The 20,366-nt window shown below is 38.7% G+C and overlaps 1 protein-coding gene across 5 annotated transcripts in view; it reads right to left on the bottom strand.

Moving 5' to 3' along the window:
* ARHGAP15 (Rho GTPase activating protein 15) overlaps positions 1 to 20,366 on the bottom strand; it is a 344,865-nt gene that overhangs the window by 314,684 nt on the left and 9,815 nt on the right. Inside the window, exon 1 of one of the 5 annotated variants that reach the window (XM_062637716.1) lies at positions 15,633 to 15,801. The exons of 1 other annotated variant lie outside the window; for it this stretch is intronic. The gene's annotated coding sequence lies outside the window, so the exon portion shown is untranslated. Of the gene's footprint in view, positions 1 to 15,632; positions 15,802 to 20,366 lie in introns of those variants that run through there. 3 more of the 5 variants (XM_062637718.1, XM_062637714.1, XM_062637713.1) reach the window with 3 other exon arrangements.

Below are 20,366 nucleotides of genomic sequence, written 5' to 3'. Positions count from 1 at the left end.
ACAACCTTCCTGCCTTCACCCTCTCATGGCCCTGATAAACCAATTCCTTACAGAAAACTGCCTCAGATATAGAGAGTGATAATGAGAGGTCATGTAGTCACAAAATGGTTGAAGTTGGAAGAGACATCTGAAAGTCATCTAGTCCAAGTCTCCTGCTCAAGGAGGACCACCTACAGATGGTTGCCCAGGGCTATATCCAGAATGCTTTTGAATATCTCTAGGGGGATTTGAACTCATACAGCTAAATATATGGAAATACAAGGAAACACAGCACTCTTGAATAGAGAAATGAGAAGTGCTTCGATATTAGCCATTACTCACTCAATATTATGAGCTGTGATAGAAACACTGATTTTAATAAAAGCAGCAGTAAAGTTTATGATCGTGGCTGCCTCCCACATTGAATTAGTTACTCAAGGTTCCCTACAGAAATTAAATCACAGAAAAAAGAGGAAAAAAATAGGCTAATTAGGCTATTTACATATATGTCCTGATGCTCAGGATGATGCATGTCTGTTTTTTGCTGGGAGCTGGTATACGACACCAAGGAAGACTCTTTATGTGGACCTTTGGTAGACAACACTGAGTGTTCTCCCTTCCCAAGACACTTTTTACCACCCCCTAGAGCAGTAGCTGCTCAAACCCATGTCGCAGGGACACTTTGCCGTTTTGGCAGTAAAGTCTGCAGCAGCTCCAAATAGGAAATTATTTTTTTCCTCCTTCTAAACTTGGAGAGTCAACCCATTTTGTATTTCATGTTGGTATAAAATCAAAATTGCTTCTCAACAGATTTTCAGTAGGCTCCAGGCTGGAGAGCTGATCAGACTTGAGAGACAAGAGCGACACTAGCTCTGTCACCAATCCAATGTTTGGCTGGAGCATATCTCTCAGATTTTCTTCTGAAATCTCCCACCTATAAGACTCTGACATATCTCTTCTTGGGAGCGTTATGAGTTTTAATTAGGTAGTCTCTGCCTGGTGTTATCAGCACATGAAGTGCTGTAACAAAGTTTAATAGTATGACAAAGTCATGCCGTGGATCTCAAATAGGAACACAGTCAGTAAATGGCAAGTCTGCAAAGACTTCTGAAAACGTTTATTCTAGTCTCGTTGAACCTTGGTTAATTTTCCCCAAACCTGGAACTAATTCACACACATCAGAGTATAACAAGGAGACTGAGGCACCCAAGTTACAGGAACTGTCATGAAAGATAAAACCCCAAATCTTAACATTTTCACCATCAGATTTTATTTGTCTTAGTGTAGAGCATGCTGAGATCCTGCAAAATATTGCAGGACATGAAGGAAAGGTACAAGTTACAGAAATTTCTCCCTCAGGATTTCCAAGTAGGGATCCTTTGCTGCCCCAACTCTATTGACTCCTAACAGCGTTACCGACCCTGCATGCCAGTAGATGGCACCCTGAATATGAGCTCCGCGAATGCAACAGAGTTGCATTCACATTTGCGAGAAGAATTTGGTTCACACTTGCATTGTGCCTTATTTTTTTTTTTTTTTATTTTTTGTCAAGCTTTTAAAAAAATAAGAAGGGAAGACAGTCAGGAAACAGTTAAAATATTAACAGAAAAAGGGTCCTATCTGATGGTTTTATGATTTCATGCTTCCAAACAGCAGCATCAGGACCAAGTTTCAGCTGGTTTTGCAGGGAATTTCATTTCACTTACTTTGGAAAGCAGAGATGCCAAGTCCTGTGCAACTGCTTCTGAGGCACCCTGTGTTCATTATACAACTGGTTAATATGCCTTTTGGCAAATAGTTAGCATCTGGATATAAATTTTAGTTTTGAAACCTTCTACGGTTGATTTGCTGGAGAAAGGCATTAAACCAAGACAAAATTTACCTCCCTTCCCTCTCTGTTGTTTGTAGGGTTCTTTGGGGCAAAGAAGCAGCATAACTTTAAGATACTCACATAAAAAGAGAGGGACAGGGAAACATCCTGAAAAATCCTCTTGGAAGTACCTGTATTGGGTCATTGTGGAACAGAAGTGACAGGTTGTTTACAGCATGGGTACAAGAAAAACCCTTGACATGAAGAGAGATGAATGACACAGTAAAGGAAAACTGATTCATATAGTGGGTAAAAAGATTACATTGGATATGAGAAAGGAAAACTTTAATTTCTGGAGAGTGGATAGATCATCTTACTTATGGGGCAAGAAACACTACTGAGCTCTAGGAACAAGATCATCTTTCTGTCTGGGACACTAAAACTAATTCAGTCCTATGCAGCCAGCTGCTTCTGGAGATACCCTAAGGAGTTCAAAAGCCCTCACTGAAGGCAGAACACCTTGCTCAGAAACTGGTACATGTTTGGGATGCTCACAGAGGAGGACAAGCCTGCTGCGGCAAGTACGACAGCATCCCTATGGTGAATCAGGTTGCACTGAAGCCAGTGTTCAGAGGCCAAATACAGGTGTGAGATGGCTGCTAACTAGTCAAGTGACATTTGACATATATGATTGTTCAGCGGTTAAGATCCTAAAACCCTGACTTCTATACGTACAGTTGACTTTCAAACACACAGTGTGAAAGTAATGAATAGTACAGAGATGAAAAATTGAAAATTTTTAGATGCAAATCTGTACACACAGTAAAGCCATCCCATTTCTGAGAATCAATCCCAGGTTAAAAGAGTAACACAGAAAACTGCAGAGATCAGACCTTGATCTTCCTCACAAAGTGCTGAGTCTTGGTAAAACTATCTTCAAGAGCATTTTCTGTAATATTTCTTTTAAAAACAATTCTTTCACAAAAACTTGATGTTTGATAACAGTGAAAATGTTTCAAGTATTTATTTTCTTTTGATGAGGAAAAATTCTTTTCTGCCTTTTCTCTTCAAAAAGAGAAAGGAAATAATAAAGGAATTAAAGTAACATTGTTAACTTCCCAAAGAAAACTAAAACAGAACAAAACAAAACCTTCCTTTTTCTACTTATATTTTCCCTGAAAAAAAAGGAAAACCATATTTTTTAGCTTTTTGAAAAAATTAAGGAAGTGAATTGTTCACCTCATAGCTATTCTGATGTCTTTGGTAGCTTAATTATGGTTTCTGTCTCGCAATGATAGCCAGATAAGTGTTCCCTCCTACAGTAGCTCATGGAGTTAAATAAAGTTTCATAGTGCAGTTATCAGGATTTTCATCCATTTTGACATGTTGCTTTGTCCAGGTGTTCATCATACAGTGAGTGGACTGACCAGTATTACCCAAGAACTTCATTTCATCACTTTTGGTACATTATCCATAAAGTTAGCATATAGGTTTTCAGCAAAGCAAAGTGCTAGTTCTTCAAGAAACAAAAGGTATCAGTATTTCTAAATTTTGGTTTGAGCTATGCCTACATTTTCTACAACTTCATACAGCAAAAGACAGAATGCAACTTTTAATTTGTTAGCAACTTGTACCAAGTACTTTTATCTAAGAAAGGGAAAAAAAATCTATCCACGATTAATTCAGCTCTGGGGTGCCCAACAAAAGAGGAATGTGGACCAGTTGGAGCAAGTCCAGAGGAGGGCCACAAAGATGCCGAGGACTGGAGCAAGTCTTCTATGAAGACAGGCTGAGAGCACTGGGGGTGTTCAGTCTGGAGTAGAGTGCCCTCACAGTGGGACTCCTCCCAGGGGTCAACAGGAAAGCTGGAGAGGGGTGTTTTACAAGGGCCTGTATGGATAAGACAAGGGGGAATGGATTTAAACTGAAAGAGGGTAGTTTTAGATTAGATTTCAAGAAGAATTTCTTTACTATGAGGGTGGTGAAACACAGACATTAATTGCCTGATAAGCTGTGCCTGCTCCATCACTGGAAGAGTTCATCGCCAGGTTGAACGGGATGGGGCTTTGAGCAACCTAACCAGGTTAGGTGGCTCAACAACCAGGAAGGTGTTGCTGCCTATGGCAGCAGGGCTGGAACTAGATGATCTTTTTGTCCCTTCCAAACCAAAACACTCTATGATTTTATGATATAATTAAAATAAGCTTTTAATTTCTTCCAGCTTTGCTCCTTATGACATAAGCAGCGCTATTAGGTCAGAAGCATAATGAACATGGAAGTGCTCAACATAGTAACATGAAAACACTGCAAAATTAAAGTGCATCTTGTTATATTCACTAATTCTCTTCTGCTGAAGAGTGTATCACACTTGAAGAGCATCCATTAAAATTTAATGCAACTATATTACAAAAGAATAAAAATCAGCACTAGGTTCACTGTTACACTGGACCTGTAAGCCAGAAAAAAACATAAAAATTCAAGAGGAAGTAAGAGTTAAGAAATGAAAAAAAACAAAACAATAAAAACCACAAAAACAAGCTAATGCCGCACATGTGGTAAGACAAAGCATTCTTGTAAAGGAGAAAACATATTTCTGTGTCTGTGAAAGAAGTGTTTAAAATCAACACACCTACATAAATATTTCTGATGCTGGGTTTTGCTCTTTGCCTTTGCTGCACTGTTAACAATCTCTGCTGAAGTACAGCTCAGGGGCAGTAAGTGCTTAAATACAAAACTGCTGGAAATAAAAAGGGGGACAGATGAAAAAGCTGTAGGTAAGGAGAGAGGATAACAAGTAAACTACCACATAGCTTTTCTCAATTATTCTTATCTGCACTCTGCTGTGTCTTTATTTTTTTCTTTCAACCACCCCCACCACTCTGCTCTCACAGCTAATGCGTCACACATCTGCTCCCAGGGCACGGACACAAACAGCAAAAGGCTGCTGAAGGATACCATGTTCTGGGCGGGTGCCCAGAAGTGTCCTGGAGCCAGTTTATCTAAGTACTATAAAACCAAAAAATTCCATTGTAATGGAAATACAAAGCAGATGTAACATCGCTATGCCTTTTCTTTTGCAGAAAGATATCGTCCAGCCTGGAATAATTTGTACTTAGGAAGTAGCATTAATTCCAACCATCATTCACCTCTCTAGTCAAAGTAGAAGATCAGGAACAACACCACTGCCTCAGTCTTTACTCCAGTTCTACCCTTTTATATCAGACAGACAATAAAATAAAATTTCCTGCCAAGTTCATTCTGCTATAAAATGCTAAGTGTCCTAACCTCAACCACAATTTTCCTTATCGACTGAAATCACAATCTCATCAGCAAACATCAGTGAGTTAGTTGATACATCTTAAGTCCAACAAAGGCCAAGTTCATCAGCACTAATTACCACACCTTCTTTTAATTTTTTTTTTACCTATTGCAGCCATATTATACTTTCAGTGGTGTGTCTCAGAACAGAAAACATATGGAGCAATGATCATGGGGGGCATCTTCTCTTATGTATCTAAAGGCTGGTATGTACTCTTCTAGTCCAGTATTTGATGATTTTCTGCAAATAAAAGCAGAAATGGCCCACAGAATTCTTCAGGCAACTCTAATTTACATGCACAGTTACTTGCCTCTCCTGCAGTCAAAGAGTAAAGTATCTTTTCTGTTTTGTTTGTAGCATATCACACAGCCTAGTATTTCCCTGCTGCCCTATGTGGAACACGTTGCTCAGGCCATTATTCACAATTTTATTTATACCCTGAGGTATATAATCCAGTTCTCTGAAGGATGAAACTAAATACAAATTTCTTGACACAGCTTGGCCCACATCATAGCACACTTCTTAGTTAGTTATCTATTAACAAAAAGCAATTTCAAGAACGACTGTTAACTCTTAGGCTAAAGAATCTTTTATTGTAGAGCTTTTTACTTGATCCTTGATATGATGACCCCTTCAACCTTTTTGGTTTACTGTCCCATATTAAGAGAGGGTTATATTTTATAATAGCAGTTAATAACTACATGACTCTCCTGATTGAAATCTCAGATACCAGCTTAATATCCAGTAGGACCAGAGTGTTCTTACTGTTATTTAGAATAATTTCTTCCTACTTTCTGCAATACAGGACATGTGGTCTTAAAGGTCTCAAAGGCCTGACCCTGATCTCAGGTTCACAGCGAACCCCCTGTAGTTGATGGAATTAAAGCAAAACAGAAGTAATATCAAGCACACACAAGGAGGAAAGTCAAACTATTAGAGAGCCGGGTATGGAAATACACTTTGTAATGAGCTGCAAGAAGGACACAGCCTTGCAGCACTGTACAGCAGTAACAACGTTGTTTTCTTTTGGGTCTAAGAACATACTTTAAAGTTGTTTTGATAACTGAGTTCTTGAGAATTAAATTGTTAAAATGCACTACTTAATTTCTTATTTCTGGTAGTTACCACACCTATTGGGAATATCTGATTCTCTACTTACAGAATGTCACAGATCTGCATGGGATTGGAGTCTATACCACACAATAACTTAGAGATTGCTATAGTTTGATGCTTCGGTGATTTCCTGCCCATTGATTACAACACTAAAAATATGACTGAGTGGCTTACTGCTATGAAGATTGACAGCAGGTTTTTTGGTCTACTTTTTCTATTTTACTCAACAAAAAATTAAAATTATAAAATAATAGAGGGCTGATATCAAGCCCCACTTTCTAGCAGATGTCAGCAAAATACTTAACCAAATACACAGTTTACTGGAAATAATATTAATCTTTACAAACTGTTGCTTGATTTGTCTCATGGATTGGATGAATAGAGGCATGAAGACAGAAAATTTAAATAGCTATGTTATACTGGCAATGGTTATCAACGAGGTCTTAGGCAGGGACCTGAAGTTGTCCTTTGTGTCATTCTGAAATTTTGTAGAAGATCATAGCTGAAAGCCTCAGGGTCTGTTTCCTGCTATACACAAATCTGTAAAAATAGCAAAATCAAATGACAAATTAAAATAGGAATCTAGTTAAGTGCCTTGTATCCTATAGGGCAGAGATATGCTATCTCTTAAAATGCCTTCAAATGGCTAAAGAATTAGAAAGAAAAAGAATGGGAGGCAGCTACCATTCTGAAGTTGTACAGATGCAACAATTCTTCACATTCATATATAATGACTACAGATCCAGCTCTAATTCTGCAGTCCTCTATGACCTGCTGTCTACAGGACTTCTTTGCACAAGTAAAAGCTTGCTAGGAAATATCACTAGGATCTTATTGGAAACAACAAAAAGATGCAGTAGGGTAAAAGAGCCTACTACCTTCAAGTCAGCAGGTGACTGTGTATGGTTATGTCTCTTCTTGCATCACATAGTTTCTTAATTATATCACATGTGAAGGTCTCAGGAAAGGTAACAGTTGTTTCAAAGTTTTTCTGTCCTAGTATATCATATGGAATAGCATAATGCTATTCCAAACGATTCACCACTCCTATGTCAATTTAAGATCTCATTTTCATGTGGAACTTGAAGCTAAAAGTATCCTTTGTGTACAGTTTGGCCTGCATATGTTCTGGGAACAGTCGTCCATAGTAGAAATTCAGTTGAATATGTAAAAGAACATGCCTGGGAAAAATTGCTACTTCTAGGTCTTACTGCTGGCAATGCATTTAATTTCTTTCTGGAGTGCATCTGATCTGCGACACCTGCCTCCATTTTCTATGCTGTGGAAACTAGATTACAGTCATTCTAATGCTATTGGTCATATATACACAGTATTAAAAAAAAACTATGACTATCATCCTATACATAACACTTCTAACACATCCTACGACACTGGATAGGAGTATGGATTAGATATTAGACCAATGGCAGCAAGTAGTTTATAGCATCATACAAGTTCATACAATTTAATTGATTCAACACCAGATAAGACCTGAGAAGTGTTAGAGGGGAATGCTTGGTTACTCCTGACCTGGCCTTACCTGTCACATGAGATAATTTCCTTCTACCTCCTTCCTTTCTGCTATACATTTATATACTGCAGATGGGTACAGAGTAGAGTCATGGCTTTCCAACCACCACAAGTAAGACTAACCAGCTCTAAACTCATTTTGCACCTGCATATGATGCTTGTCAAATGGTAACTTTTTAGTTTAAAGCTGTCTAATTCTGAATTAAAAAAAAAAAAAAAAATCCAATGTTTTCTCTAGGAAGATCACATAAGAATCACAAATTTTCTCCGGTACTTGAAAGAAATCTGTTCCTATAGCCTAAATGTTCAGAAAAGTGTTGTTACTTTTAATGTTGCCAGATCTGAAGTGATGAGATACTATGGGAAAGGTTATTCTTGCAGTATTTACAGATACAAGCAGAAGCAGAAGTGACAGAAATTTCAAAGTAAGACTGCTTGAAATACTTCCAGCTCAATTTTGCAGAACTCCTCACAGAGATTCAGATATTCATCCAAACTTTCCATGCTTACCTGAACTAGACATGTGGTGATGATAATTTTGGAACAGCCCAAACTCTCTGGAGAAGTAGAAGAGCTAGTACCACATGACAAACTGATGTATTAGAAAAATATTTTTTAAACGCCTGAAAGACTGCTGCAAATAGCCAAAGAAAGGAACTTCCTATAAGTTCGCAATTTCAGAGCTTTGCCAACAGAAATTTTGGTTTCAGTTTGACAGCAGTTATACAAACAAGCTATCACAAAGCTAGCTTGGGTAGGTTGGTACAGTGTAGTTGTGACCTGCACTGCATTCAGGCACATGTCTGATCCATGGTGGAGGAAGCACATCACATTCATCACTGAGAAAGATTGCACACAATTTTACCATTCTAAATCAGTTGTGCACTGCTGAACACTTGGGGCAGTTGTAAATCATGTCTTAGTTTGCCTCCTGGTCCTTACTCCCTGCAGCAGCAGCATCCACTTCAGTAGAAAAAATGCCCTACTGAGCTCTGTTTAGACTCTGGTGAAAGAGTGGCTGTTGTTTTCACCTCTTCAAGTATCTTAGAGTCCCTCAACTTCATAGTTAAAATGTACATTTGCCTTCCCTTAATCCATTTTGCAGTTCCATATACCCACTGTCCTACATGTCTGTGAAAAGGAGATGCTGAGATTATTAAATAGGAAAGGCTTTAAAACTTCTCAGACTTCAAAAACAAATTAAAAAATAAACTTATAATAAAACTATTTCTTTAATTAGAACATTATAAAGCTATTTCTTCCTGACACTTCCTGCCTCAAGAGTGTCTAAAAGAGGCTTGTCCCTCATTCAGACAATAATACCTCCTCCCTCCCATTCTCCAGGATAATGTTCAAGTTCCTTGTGCTGTGCACATGAAACAGTCTCTCCTACCCTCTCTCAACCTTCTTCCATAGATATCTGCAGCAGTTTTTGTGCTGTGATCCTGCAGCTGTTGCCTTACTTCTTCTCACTGCTCCCACTTCCCATCTGAGGGGGGAAAAAAAAGCTCCAGACACTTTTAATCTGTTCCCACACTCCATCTCCACTTTCCTTTGCAGAGCTCCTGGTGCTGTGCTTGTCAGAGACGCTGCTGTGAAACACAGCAGAGCCAGCACCTACAAATTAAAGAGAAAACTTTTAAGGTACAGCAGGAGCTAGAAGGGGAAATTCTTTGCGGCTTGCATCAAGCAAGTCCCTCTTCTGCATTTTGTTAAGCCCCTGGTTTGTTTTCTTCACTAGCCACCTGTGCAATGGCCCAGAGTGGAACACAACGCTCCTCAGCACCACGTGATAAGTGGGGAGAAGACAAAGGCATTTGGTTAATGTGATAGTATCTGATATCGCATTGTGTAGCTGTTTGCTTTCAGCAAAGATGAAATACCGAGGGTATTGTGGTGTCAAAAATATATATTTTTTCATTATGCAAGAAGTTTAAGCATAGGCTCTGTTAATTATGTCTAATTTTTTTACTGCAAATGTACATTGTTTTGTAAGGGGTCAATGAATTATTTATCTTACTAAGGTGGTTCAAGATGACTCCAGAAACCTTATATGTATACTTTCTATGGGCCAGGAGACCAGAGCCCAGCTGTACCATGAGTCCCACCACAGGTTTGCTGCACTTGAGAGGAGCAGTCACAGTCAGTAGCAATGACAGCAGGAATCTGGCGATAACGTATTTGTGTGTGAAAAAAAACAATCATGGTGAAAAGAGTCATCTGCCCTACGCAAGGTTAATAGCAAACATACTTAACAAGCATTACATTTTCTGTTGGCTGTGGGTTTATTAGGTAGTATGGTAAGATGTAGAGCTTCTAGACTCCTCAGATCCCTTGTTGGATGAAACTGCACTCTGCTCAAGTGAGCCTTTGCAGTCCTACATACCTGAGTTGAAAAGTCATTACAGCACATCAACATTATTCCTTAAACATCTTGTTGCATGACCCAAGTCTGATAAGAAATCTCTGGATTTAACTTTTTTCGTTCTTTCATTTCATACTCTTTTTGTTCCATGTTTTAATATATTTCTTCTCTTTAGTTACAGTCTAGGAAAGTTTTTATAAAAAGACCCCAAATTTAGATGAAATTTAAAAATAGAAAAGTTTTCCCATTAAAATCTGTGTAGCAATTCTGAATGTCTTGGGTCTGTATGACTGCATCCTACTCAATTCAGAGCCAGCGGTACGCTGTCCAAAACAAATTAAAGAAAGGGCTGAATTTCTCTAAGTCTCTTCTCAGACTAGGGGCACTTCTTGTCTTTGCCAGGGCCTAGGATTAATGCACAAGGAAGTAGTGACATGTTTTAACTTGGGCTGTTTCTCCTTCCTTTGCCACTCCAAGAAGCGTGGATGGATTAATGACACCTCTTAGTCCAAAAATCATCATAAGAATTTGATTACTCATTGCTACTGATTACTATAATTTGCTTTTTTTTCTAATAAAGTAGCCAAGCATGCAATGTATTTCTGATAATACAAATATTAATCTTTCTGGATCAAGCCTCAGCACTACTGAGCCCAAAACACAAAAGGCAGCATGTGTCAGAGCATCCTGGCCATTTGGCAAGTCTGATGTAACACCTTCCTAGTGGAAAATGTTGTAGCAAAGCCAATGCCATTCATTAGAAATGCATTTTGTCTGACTGAGCCCATGGAGGGCTCTGTTGGTGTTTCCTGTGGATGTCCATGGTGTTACCACCAGGCTCTCCTGCAGTGTGTGTGGGAATTTGGCTCTGGTCAGCATCATCATGTGGGCTGGGGATCCCCCAACCAGTGACACATGCTTCCAAGTGTTGAGCATTCAGTTCTTCCAACACCACTGTCCTAAGCAGACATCAGGCCAGCTCAGCAGCAGATGCTTCCTCAGCTGCAGTGGTGAGAGCATCCTGAAACCCAGCAAGCTGGTGACAGACCTGCCAGCCATGGAAGTGACTCTCTTGGAGACAGAACTCCAGAGCTTCAATTGTCTTCACAAAATATCTGTGTCATTTCCCTCCTCAACCACAAAGGAAGAGAATTTAGTAACATCCTGAGAAGCAAACAAATTCAGGTGCTAAGCACTATGCCTTGCCTAGGAGGAGCTTTGATATCTGGTTCAGAACCAAATATAGTGGTGGCTTTGCTCAGGGTGTGGCAGGAAAAGCATTAAGAAACAGCGAGCAAGCCCGTAGTTAAAGCACATCTCTTCAGCTCGTAAGTCACATTCACTTCTGTTTTTTTCTTCATCCTTGTCTCCCTTTCCCCTCTTATCATGTTGCAGTTGTGCTGAAAAGTGGTGTATGTTTTGGAAAAGGAATCAGAAGTCATTTTAAGTTCATTTTTTCAAGGTCTTTGCCTGTTTAGTATATCAGGCACAGGCTTTGGAAGAAATATTCATGAAAAACCACAGTACAAACCCACAATACCCATCTTAACTACAAGTGAATGATTTAATACCTGTCAATCTCAAATGGCAGGAAGTGTTGTACTGTGTTTTAAACAACCTTGAACCACTAATCGTAACAATATCAAACTTGTTTAGTTAATTTATTGGATATCCTTCAGTAGGTATCTGTGCACTGTTGAGTTAGCATTTTACTGTGTAACTTATACATAAACCCAGAAATTTAGAAGCTAATCTGAAGAAAACCAATATCTGTTTAACCCTCTCATATTTTTCTTACAGAATTTTCAAAACACTTCTTTCTTATGCTAAGTAAAGTGAATCGAAATACAAATGAAGACAAAAATGCCAAAATTTTCTATCATCTATGAATTCTGGGTTCTTAGTCGCTGGTAAACAGGACTGACTTTACACATGCAGACTGCAATACTTCTAGAGATTTTCAGCATGAGCCAATAAGGCACTGAAAATCTGCTCTAGCATGACTTGGATGCATCCACAGACTGAGCTCTAGCATGAGTTAGATTTGCCCCATGGTCAGTTTGCAATACCTAAACGTCTATGCCCAGAATATTAATGCCTGCTTTTCTCATTCAGATAGTTTTCTTAAAAAAAAGATCCAATAGTATTTCTTTTACTCCTATGTCAGCCAGCCTGCAAGTTTGCACTCCAAGGTATTTCAAGCTAAAATAAAGATGATGGGAGTCTACAGAGGTCTATTTAAGGTCTCACTCTTAAATAGATCTGTATTGAGGAAGTCCCTCTGCAAATAAGGAGCTAGCAGTGTTTGTTTTGTAGAAAGTCTCCAAAGCAACCTTTTTATAGTATTTCTCAAAACAGGGAAGATTGACAGAGGCATGTCAAGTGCATGAAGTACAATCTTAACATCCAGCGCAGCAAACAACCACCTCTGTCCTTCAGATGTCAATAAGTGAGCAGTTGGTGAAATTAAAATTCATTGAGATCACTGGCTGAAGCAGACCAAGCTTGTAAGAACGTTTCAGAAGGCCTCCTGACCTACACCAAGTTCACAGGTTCCCAAATGCACACTCAACAGGGCTGCATGCTGTTGTGAGCCAGCTGAAGGCAGCAGGGACTTCAGCTTACTCTGAGACTAAGAGGACATTAAAACAATTAGTTTGATGGTGACAAAAGTTGTTACAAACACCAATAGGTGGAAAAAAAAGCAACAGTTTTGTGCAAGTTGTGCATCCAGATAAAGAAATCTGCTGTTGTGCTCTAAATGACACTTGAATTATCATGGAAGATGCACACTCAACAGCTGGCTCAAAATTTTATCCCATTTGTTTTCTTCAGGACTAATGTTATCGACAGTGAAACCAGACAAAGGATCAAGGCATCTTCATGGAGATGGTATCCATCAATACCAGGTTCTATCTTTGTAGCGCTGAGAAATAGTTTTGATGTATTCATGTGGAAGTCTTAGGAGAAAAGTGAAGCGTAGAGACTTTAGCTAGAGCTCAAGTGTTGCTGTGTTTTGTCTTTAAGAGATCAGCCCAAACAACACCTAAACACAATTAGGATACATTCTGTACAAAATGCCATGTTTCAGATTTTTAATTAAAACTACACCTAAGCGCTAACAGACTTCCCCAGTACCAAGAGATAGCTTTTATCAGCATGCAGGATTTAAGAACTCATTAAATGGTTAGCAACTCACACTGATTGAGCTGATGCAGCACAAAGACATAAAAAAAAAGTTACGAAAACTAGGCAAGTATCAGAGTTACACATTGTGAGCATAAAAAAAAAATAGAAGATGCTGCTTATAACCCACTAAGCTGCATGTGAAATGGGCCATAATAAAACAGTTCACACTGCTCAAAGTCTGTGGGACTGCTTAGCAGAGAACAAGACCGAAGCCTCTGAGCAACATAGTAAAAGCCATCCTCACTACAGCACTAGAGGTCATGATGGATGCTTCATCTCACTTGTATGGAGTACTACTTTTTAGAGCCTTGCCTGAAGCTCAGCATTGAAAAGAAGCAATAACTTCTGGGACCAGAACTAGATAGAGAAATCCAAACCAGAACAGCGTACAGTTGTTTTAGTTAAGCTAGCACCATGTCTGAGATTGTAGCATTGTGCTACCAAAAAATTGGGACAAGAGTCTAAATGTGTCTCTGTCACCATTTTAGTTTCTGGTTCCTGCCTTGCTTCAGGTAGGGAGGAACATGCACGAGACCATCTGACACAGATGTCGTAATTGCTACCTTGGCAATCCGAACCCTGGTGAAAGGGTCATACAATCATGCTTGGATCAGAAAAAAAGTGAAATATCTCTCCCAGGCTAGGGTATCTCTTGTATCAAAGCAAAAGGAAATTTCTACAACAAATGCTGCCAAAAAGGCTAAGATTTTTATAATTCAACAACAGTGTACAGCAGGAGCTTTAAAATACAGAGAGTGCTTCAGCTGTTTACTCTATTTGGAAAAGAAAATGAACAAATGTACATTACAGATGTAATTTGATTGAGAGGTACAGTGAATGAGAGATGTCGGGTTTTTTTTGGACACAGAGAGGTAAATTGCAGGGAAGGGAGAAATAAAGAAAAATAACTCTAAGAATTCAAACTACTTTACTAAATCTCACAGCTTTGTGGAAAATGCATTTCAAATTACTCTAAGACATTGTAGCAGTAACATAAAAATGACTACAAACACAGCCCAGAAAGAGAACATGTTCTTTTTATAAAATTTCCCTGTCTGTGCTGATTTGTATATGCAGGCAGGACAGACTTTTTTCTCCAAAAATTACAGAAATTTTGAAATGTAATCTTACAACACTACACTAAAATCTGTCTCCAATTAGCATGCATGATTTCAAAATGAGCTTCCAGCCACATGTGATATCTTTCAACTCTGATCCATATTTCCAAAAGAAAAACAAGTTCTTTCTTACGATAAGGCTATCAGTTACAAACATGAGTACATGTCACAAAGTTTGCAGCAAACTACAAATTACCAGGAAAACAAATCTTCACCACAGAACAAATAGTGCTAATTTTGTCTTTCCTTTACGTGGCACGTAATCAAAGCATTGTATTGTGTTATTTGAACATCTTTCTACATTACTATTTCCTTGTAAAGCTCTGAAGGCCAGAAAGCAGTGTTTGCCTACTGACAGCAATGAAAAGTGACCTTTTCTGATAGAAAGCTTTGAGTAAGGTGGGGACTCAGGACACAACCTTTTTCTGCCCAGCTCTGAAGGAGAGGAGGAAATAGTCTGGAAATGAACAGCCTCATGCAGTAACCGTGCTACCATGATACCTCCTTTGAACAGCTCCACGAGGAACAGCACTGAGAGTACCCATAGATAAAACAAGGATGTTTTCTGTACAATATCATTTATGACACTCCATGTCTGATTCCTACTAGCACCACTGATAAAGTGGTACAAAACTTTTTGACATAGAGCAGGGAAGAGATCCCTCTACTGATCTGTCTCGAGTGATATTGAGTACCAGATACCTACCCTTCCCACTCACTAACTCTTACAGTATCCTTTTCTACCAGTCACCTCCCTCACGGTAACAAACAGCAGAGGAACTCAATTAATCAAACAGTGCTGAACTGCAAGTGCCAAAGGCAAATGGTAGGAAAAGTGATCTAATCTAATTTTCCAGCCAGTGCTATCAGCCTTTACTACCTTCTGAGGACAACTAGTTAGTACCATAGGGATATGAGAAGTCATTAGTGGTTTGGGATACTAGAGAGGGTCAGATACAGTTGCCTCTTGCACAGGATGAGGCAGACTTGCTAGATTCTGAATATTAATGTTGACTTTAAAACATCATTCCACATCTATACCCTCTACTTTTATGTTCATTGCTTTCAAATTCAAAAATGTCAATAGAAATAATTGTGTAAGTAACATAATCCATATTGAATGCATACAAAACACCTGCAATTACGATCATTTTAAAAGTCTTTAACAGGCTTTCTGAACTGCATTAAGATAAATTTAAAGCTCCTTACCTACAGCCACATGGACGTCGTCATTTCATCTCAAACTGCCATCAACCAGCAGCAGTTTAAACTATTTCAAAAAACGGAAAACATCTAGGTCACATGTCTATAGACAGCATTTGGGTTAATCTCCCACAGCTTATAAAGACAGAAAGAAAGCAAGAAAAAAAAAAGTAAAAAAAACCCACTTCCTGCAACGGCAGAAGTTAACCATCTCACCAGTGAGTGACTTACACCCAGGTTTAGTGCAAAATTCTTCCAGACTAGATAAAAAGCCAAAGTTTAAAGTAGGAAAGCAACTTCTCTGCTAAAATTGCAATAAACATAGAAGGCTAGTTTTAGCAGAAGGTAAACATGAGTTTTGACAGGAAATGCTGAAAGGAATTATGATTCTAACCCTCAAGGCTAATTCCCCTTTCTTACCTCAATGAAACTCTTTGAGCACTGAAATAAATAGCTTGCAAAAACTCTGCTTTGTTGTTTTGAAATATAGCTTTAGTAAACGTGATACCACACTGTTTCTTTAGATTTATAAAATAGCAAATTCTGGCCAATCATCAAAGAAAGTTACTATTAAAAAAAACCTGAGCTATGCTATTGCCCAGTGAAGGCTGCCCAGATAAATACTTCTGTTTCTTTGGTTTTCTGTTTCAACACTTCTCCATGAAGCAACCTCTGGAGAATCACAGGCAGACACAGCTGCTGCCTCACTTCACTTCCTGCAGCATCTCACACTACAATGGTCCATCTCAGGTATGGGGAACCCAGAGAACCAGCAGACTCAGGCGCACCTCTGCATCTCCGGAGCTCCAGAAAAGCAGCCTCCTTGCATATGTCTTCACCAGTGTCTTCCGTCTTCCCCCATCTTTTTTTTTTTTTTTTCAGGAAGCAGCAATAGTATCTTTCTGATATTTCTAACTTGAATTACAAAACAAGGGCTCATCTTCCCAATGCAGCAGGAGTTCGCTTGCAGGCCAGGGTGGGTGTGTTGTGTGCATGAGAACCACCACAGTGCTGATCAGGCTGCCAAGCCTTCTGTTGGTTTTTGGGCAGAATAGGGGGATCTCTTTTTGGTTGTCTCCCACAATAAAAAAGGCATCCTGAAAAATGGATAAAAATCAAGGCCATCCTGGTGTTTAAGGATTAGTCCCAACAGTGAAGTAAAATGAACCTTATTGACAGGGGGTGCCAACAGTGTTCCTTAAGAAGATATGCCCCATCAGTGCAGATGGCAGCAAGAAAATCTTCGGGTGTCTTAAAGGAGGATCTGCAGAACATCCCATGGAGAAATAGCAGAGGTAGTTAGAAAATAAAAGCTGGGGCTGAGGCTGGATTGGAGCTTAGGAAGGGATTGTGACAAATTTTACAAGGCTGCAAAGGGAAGGCTGATTTGCAGGCAGATCATTTCCTAGTGCATAAAAAAAAAAAAAAAAAAGAAAAAGATGTAAGAAAGTTCCTTTAGAGAACAGCTTTAGTACTGTTCATGCACTTACTGAAGCCCATGGGAAAGAAGACCTTCAGAGGAACATAACACTGCTGAGGCAATGGCAGAGCTATTAAGCTGTAGAGTGACCCTTACATTATTATTATTGATTTTGTAGTAACTTCTACAACCTTCATTTCATGGCCAAAGATCCAATTATGCTAAAAGCCATACAAAGCCAAAACCAAGATCATCCTTGTTCCCAAACGTTTGCCAAGAGACATGTACAGACAGGAGAGCTAAACTAAAATAAATAAATAAACTTAATAACAAACTAAACTAAATATTACTTCTTTGTAGGCACTGAATTTTATCAATGTACGTTGAAGATCGACTTTTGGAACAAAAAGTGAATGTTGCATATGAATGGTGATAAGTTGTTTCTCTCAGGTGTGAGAAAGCTATACTGTGCTTTTCTATAAATTAGCAACTGCTAGGGCTTAAAGAACCTGCAACAGCACTAATTGCTAGCTCTTTTAAAAAGATATATATATTTCAAGAAATTTTGCTATATAGAATTAATTTTAATTGATAAATCTACTGTAGCCATGTGGTCTTCAGATTTTCTTCAAACAAAATAGTCAAAAAGCATTTTACAATTACGGAATATCTGTGAATGGTGTGACCAACACAACTTCAACACTAGAATGTGAAGAAGCTATCAGGAAACCTGTAAAATACTGCACCTGAACTTGCCTACGTTACCTTGTCCAAAACCTAGATTATCAGAGACGTGACATTTTTCACGAAAATGTCTTTCACTGTACACCTAACATTTCATGTCAAATTGCATACTCTGTCTGATTTCCTTTGCATCCATTTGACAGTATGTCAGTAGTGACAAAATTCTATAAAAGGATGATGGCAGCTTTGCATATTGCTTAAACTTATGCAGCACAAGCTTCCTGTGCAATCTCTGTAAGGCTGAAAATACTTTAGATGTGCAAAATAACAATTTTAGTAAAATCTAAGAGCTCATTTAATCTGAGTAAAACTAAACAGGAAGCAGAAGACACATAGACGTTACCTGGAACAGATTGCTGCTCAGCAGGTTGGTCTTTGAATGTTTGCTGTGCAAGTTAAAGATGGAGCATCATTTCTGAAGCTCAGATTTCTCATCCCTATTTCAGTGACTCATGGCGTCATTGCTTATGAGGCATGTCATCAAGTTGGTGAGCATCCAGATTTCCACATCTCACAACTGAGAGCACAGAGCATTAAGGCTAAACCAGCAGTTTTAAAAATCACTGTTGACTGAGGGTGCTGAATGCCCAGCAGCTGTTACCAGCTCTCTTATAAAAAAATTCAAGAAGTATCGTAAGTTTCATCAAGTGCATAAACAGTGATCCCACAACTTGTTCTGGACCACCAGTCCCCAAGGGGGAAAGAAAACTTTACTTTTTTCATTTTGCCTTGTTCAGCTTTTACTCTCTGTTGGCATAACTGACAGGCAGCTCACAGTCTGGCTTATATAGCTGACACCCAGTGGCAAATCTAATTCAGTGGGAAAATCAAGCCATAAAAGACAATACAAACCTGGACAGCATGCAGACACAAGCCTGGAAGAACAATTGTACATCCAATGGCTACTTCCAGAAGAAAATATTTTTTTATTAATGAAAATGGATGAAGTTCCAAAACTTTGCATTTCACTGGGAAAAAAAAAAACAGAGAACCCAGAAGACTGTGTAATAATGAAGAAATAATGTATTATTGCCCACATTCCTCACCATAGAAAATCTATTTTTCATATTTGTAGAGGTTTATATTAAAAAAAAGGAGGACAAAGAATTATGTCTGCATGGACAGTAATTCATTCTCTTGTTCAGAGCAGTTGTTTGCTCAGAGAACTGATGTCCAGTCAGTAGCCATTCTCTTTTGCTATATGGGCTTTGAATATTTAATCCCAGGAAAACATTTCTAGGAGCTCATTCTTGTGTATCAAGAAAGCCATGCACATAGCCAGGTAACATCTCAAATAGCTTATAGCCCAAGTTACAACAGTCTCTAATATCACCTCCTTGGGCAATAACCAGTTTTTATATAGGAGCCTGTATGTAAATGTCAACGTCAGTATACAGTAATGGCTAAATTTACCAACCTCTCTCAACCACAAGATGCATTACAAATATTCTGATATCACCTTCCAAAACCTTTTACTCTCAATTGATTTTCACCCTAAAAAAATCCATTTCACTTACCGCAATTTTAAAAGTGCAAAAGATACAATTTTTAAAATTTTCAGACATGACAGAAAATGGAAATTTAGAGATTCTTCAGCAGTAATGTTGGCTAACATAAGAGGACACTAAAGTTAATAACAAGTAGGTATGAAAGTTCTACGTAAATCCAAACTGGTCCTTTTTTCTCTTTTTCCCAAGTGTTTTAAGAATCCTGACACTTATTTTAAGGGCCAGACTTGTCTAGGGTTACTTTTAATAATTTAGAAAAGCCACTTCAGCTCATTGTATAGCTATGCAGTACTAAGAAAGAGACAAACCCCCAGCATATGTCAATGCATTATGTAAAGACTTTCCTTGACAGGATTTAGTTACATGCAAGCTTTAAATGCAGTGTAAATGCATTTTCTGGAGTGTTAGGCCTCCAAGTGCTAAAAGTACTACAATACCAAACTGCCAAAAAGGTGATTTTACATCACACAGTAACGGACTTTAAAAAGAGAAATGAGTCATGCACTTCGGGGACAATATCTTAATCTATGCACCCGTGATCAAGTCAGTCACAAAGTGGTGCTAGCAAAATCTTCCTTAAAATCCTGTTCCAAAAGCTGTCAATGTTTTCACAGTAAAGGAAGTGGCTGTCCTTAGAATAAAAATGATACTCCAGACAGCGTTGTTTCTACCTCTATTAAAAAAGCTTCAGCTACATGGTGAATAACAGTAGAAAAAGTTCAAAGTCCTGTAAAATCCCACACTGAGGATGAATGCAGAAGAGAGCTGACGTGTTCCGGGACATTCTCTCTTCTTTTACTTCAGTCTTTGAGGAAGAAAAGGCTCATTTCTACAGTATCAAATTCCACATTCACAAAATAGATAACAATAAGCATACAGCAACACAAGGCATTCACAAAAATAGTGTGGCCCCCATCGAATCTAGTGGAAATAAAAATTGCTAGAGTCATTGCTTGTCCCTTCCTAATACAGCTTTTATGCATGTGGTAGGCTCTGGTCTTGCTCTGCTGGTCCCATGCTGCCATTGCAGAATGAGTCAAAGTTGCCCTGGCAGCTGTGCCAGAAGAT

Source organism: Pezoporus occidentalis, unplaced genomic scaffold (genome assembly GCF_034315485.1).
Source record: "Pezoporus occidentalis ecotype Australia unplaced genomic scaffold, CSIRO_AGI_Poc_V1 ctg54, whole genome shotgun sequence".
Classification (NCBI taxonomy): Eukaryota; Metazoa; Chordata; class Aves; order Psittaciformes; family Psittacidae; genus Pezoporus; species Pezoporus occidentalis.
The sequence above is the reverse complement of the archived record's forward strand: the minus strand, read 5'-3'. Positions and strand labels throughout refer to the sequence as shown.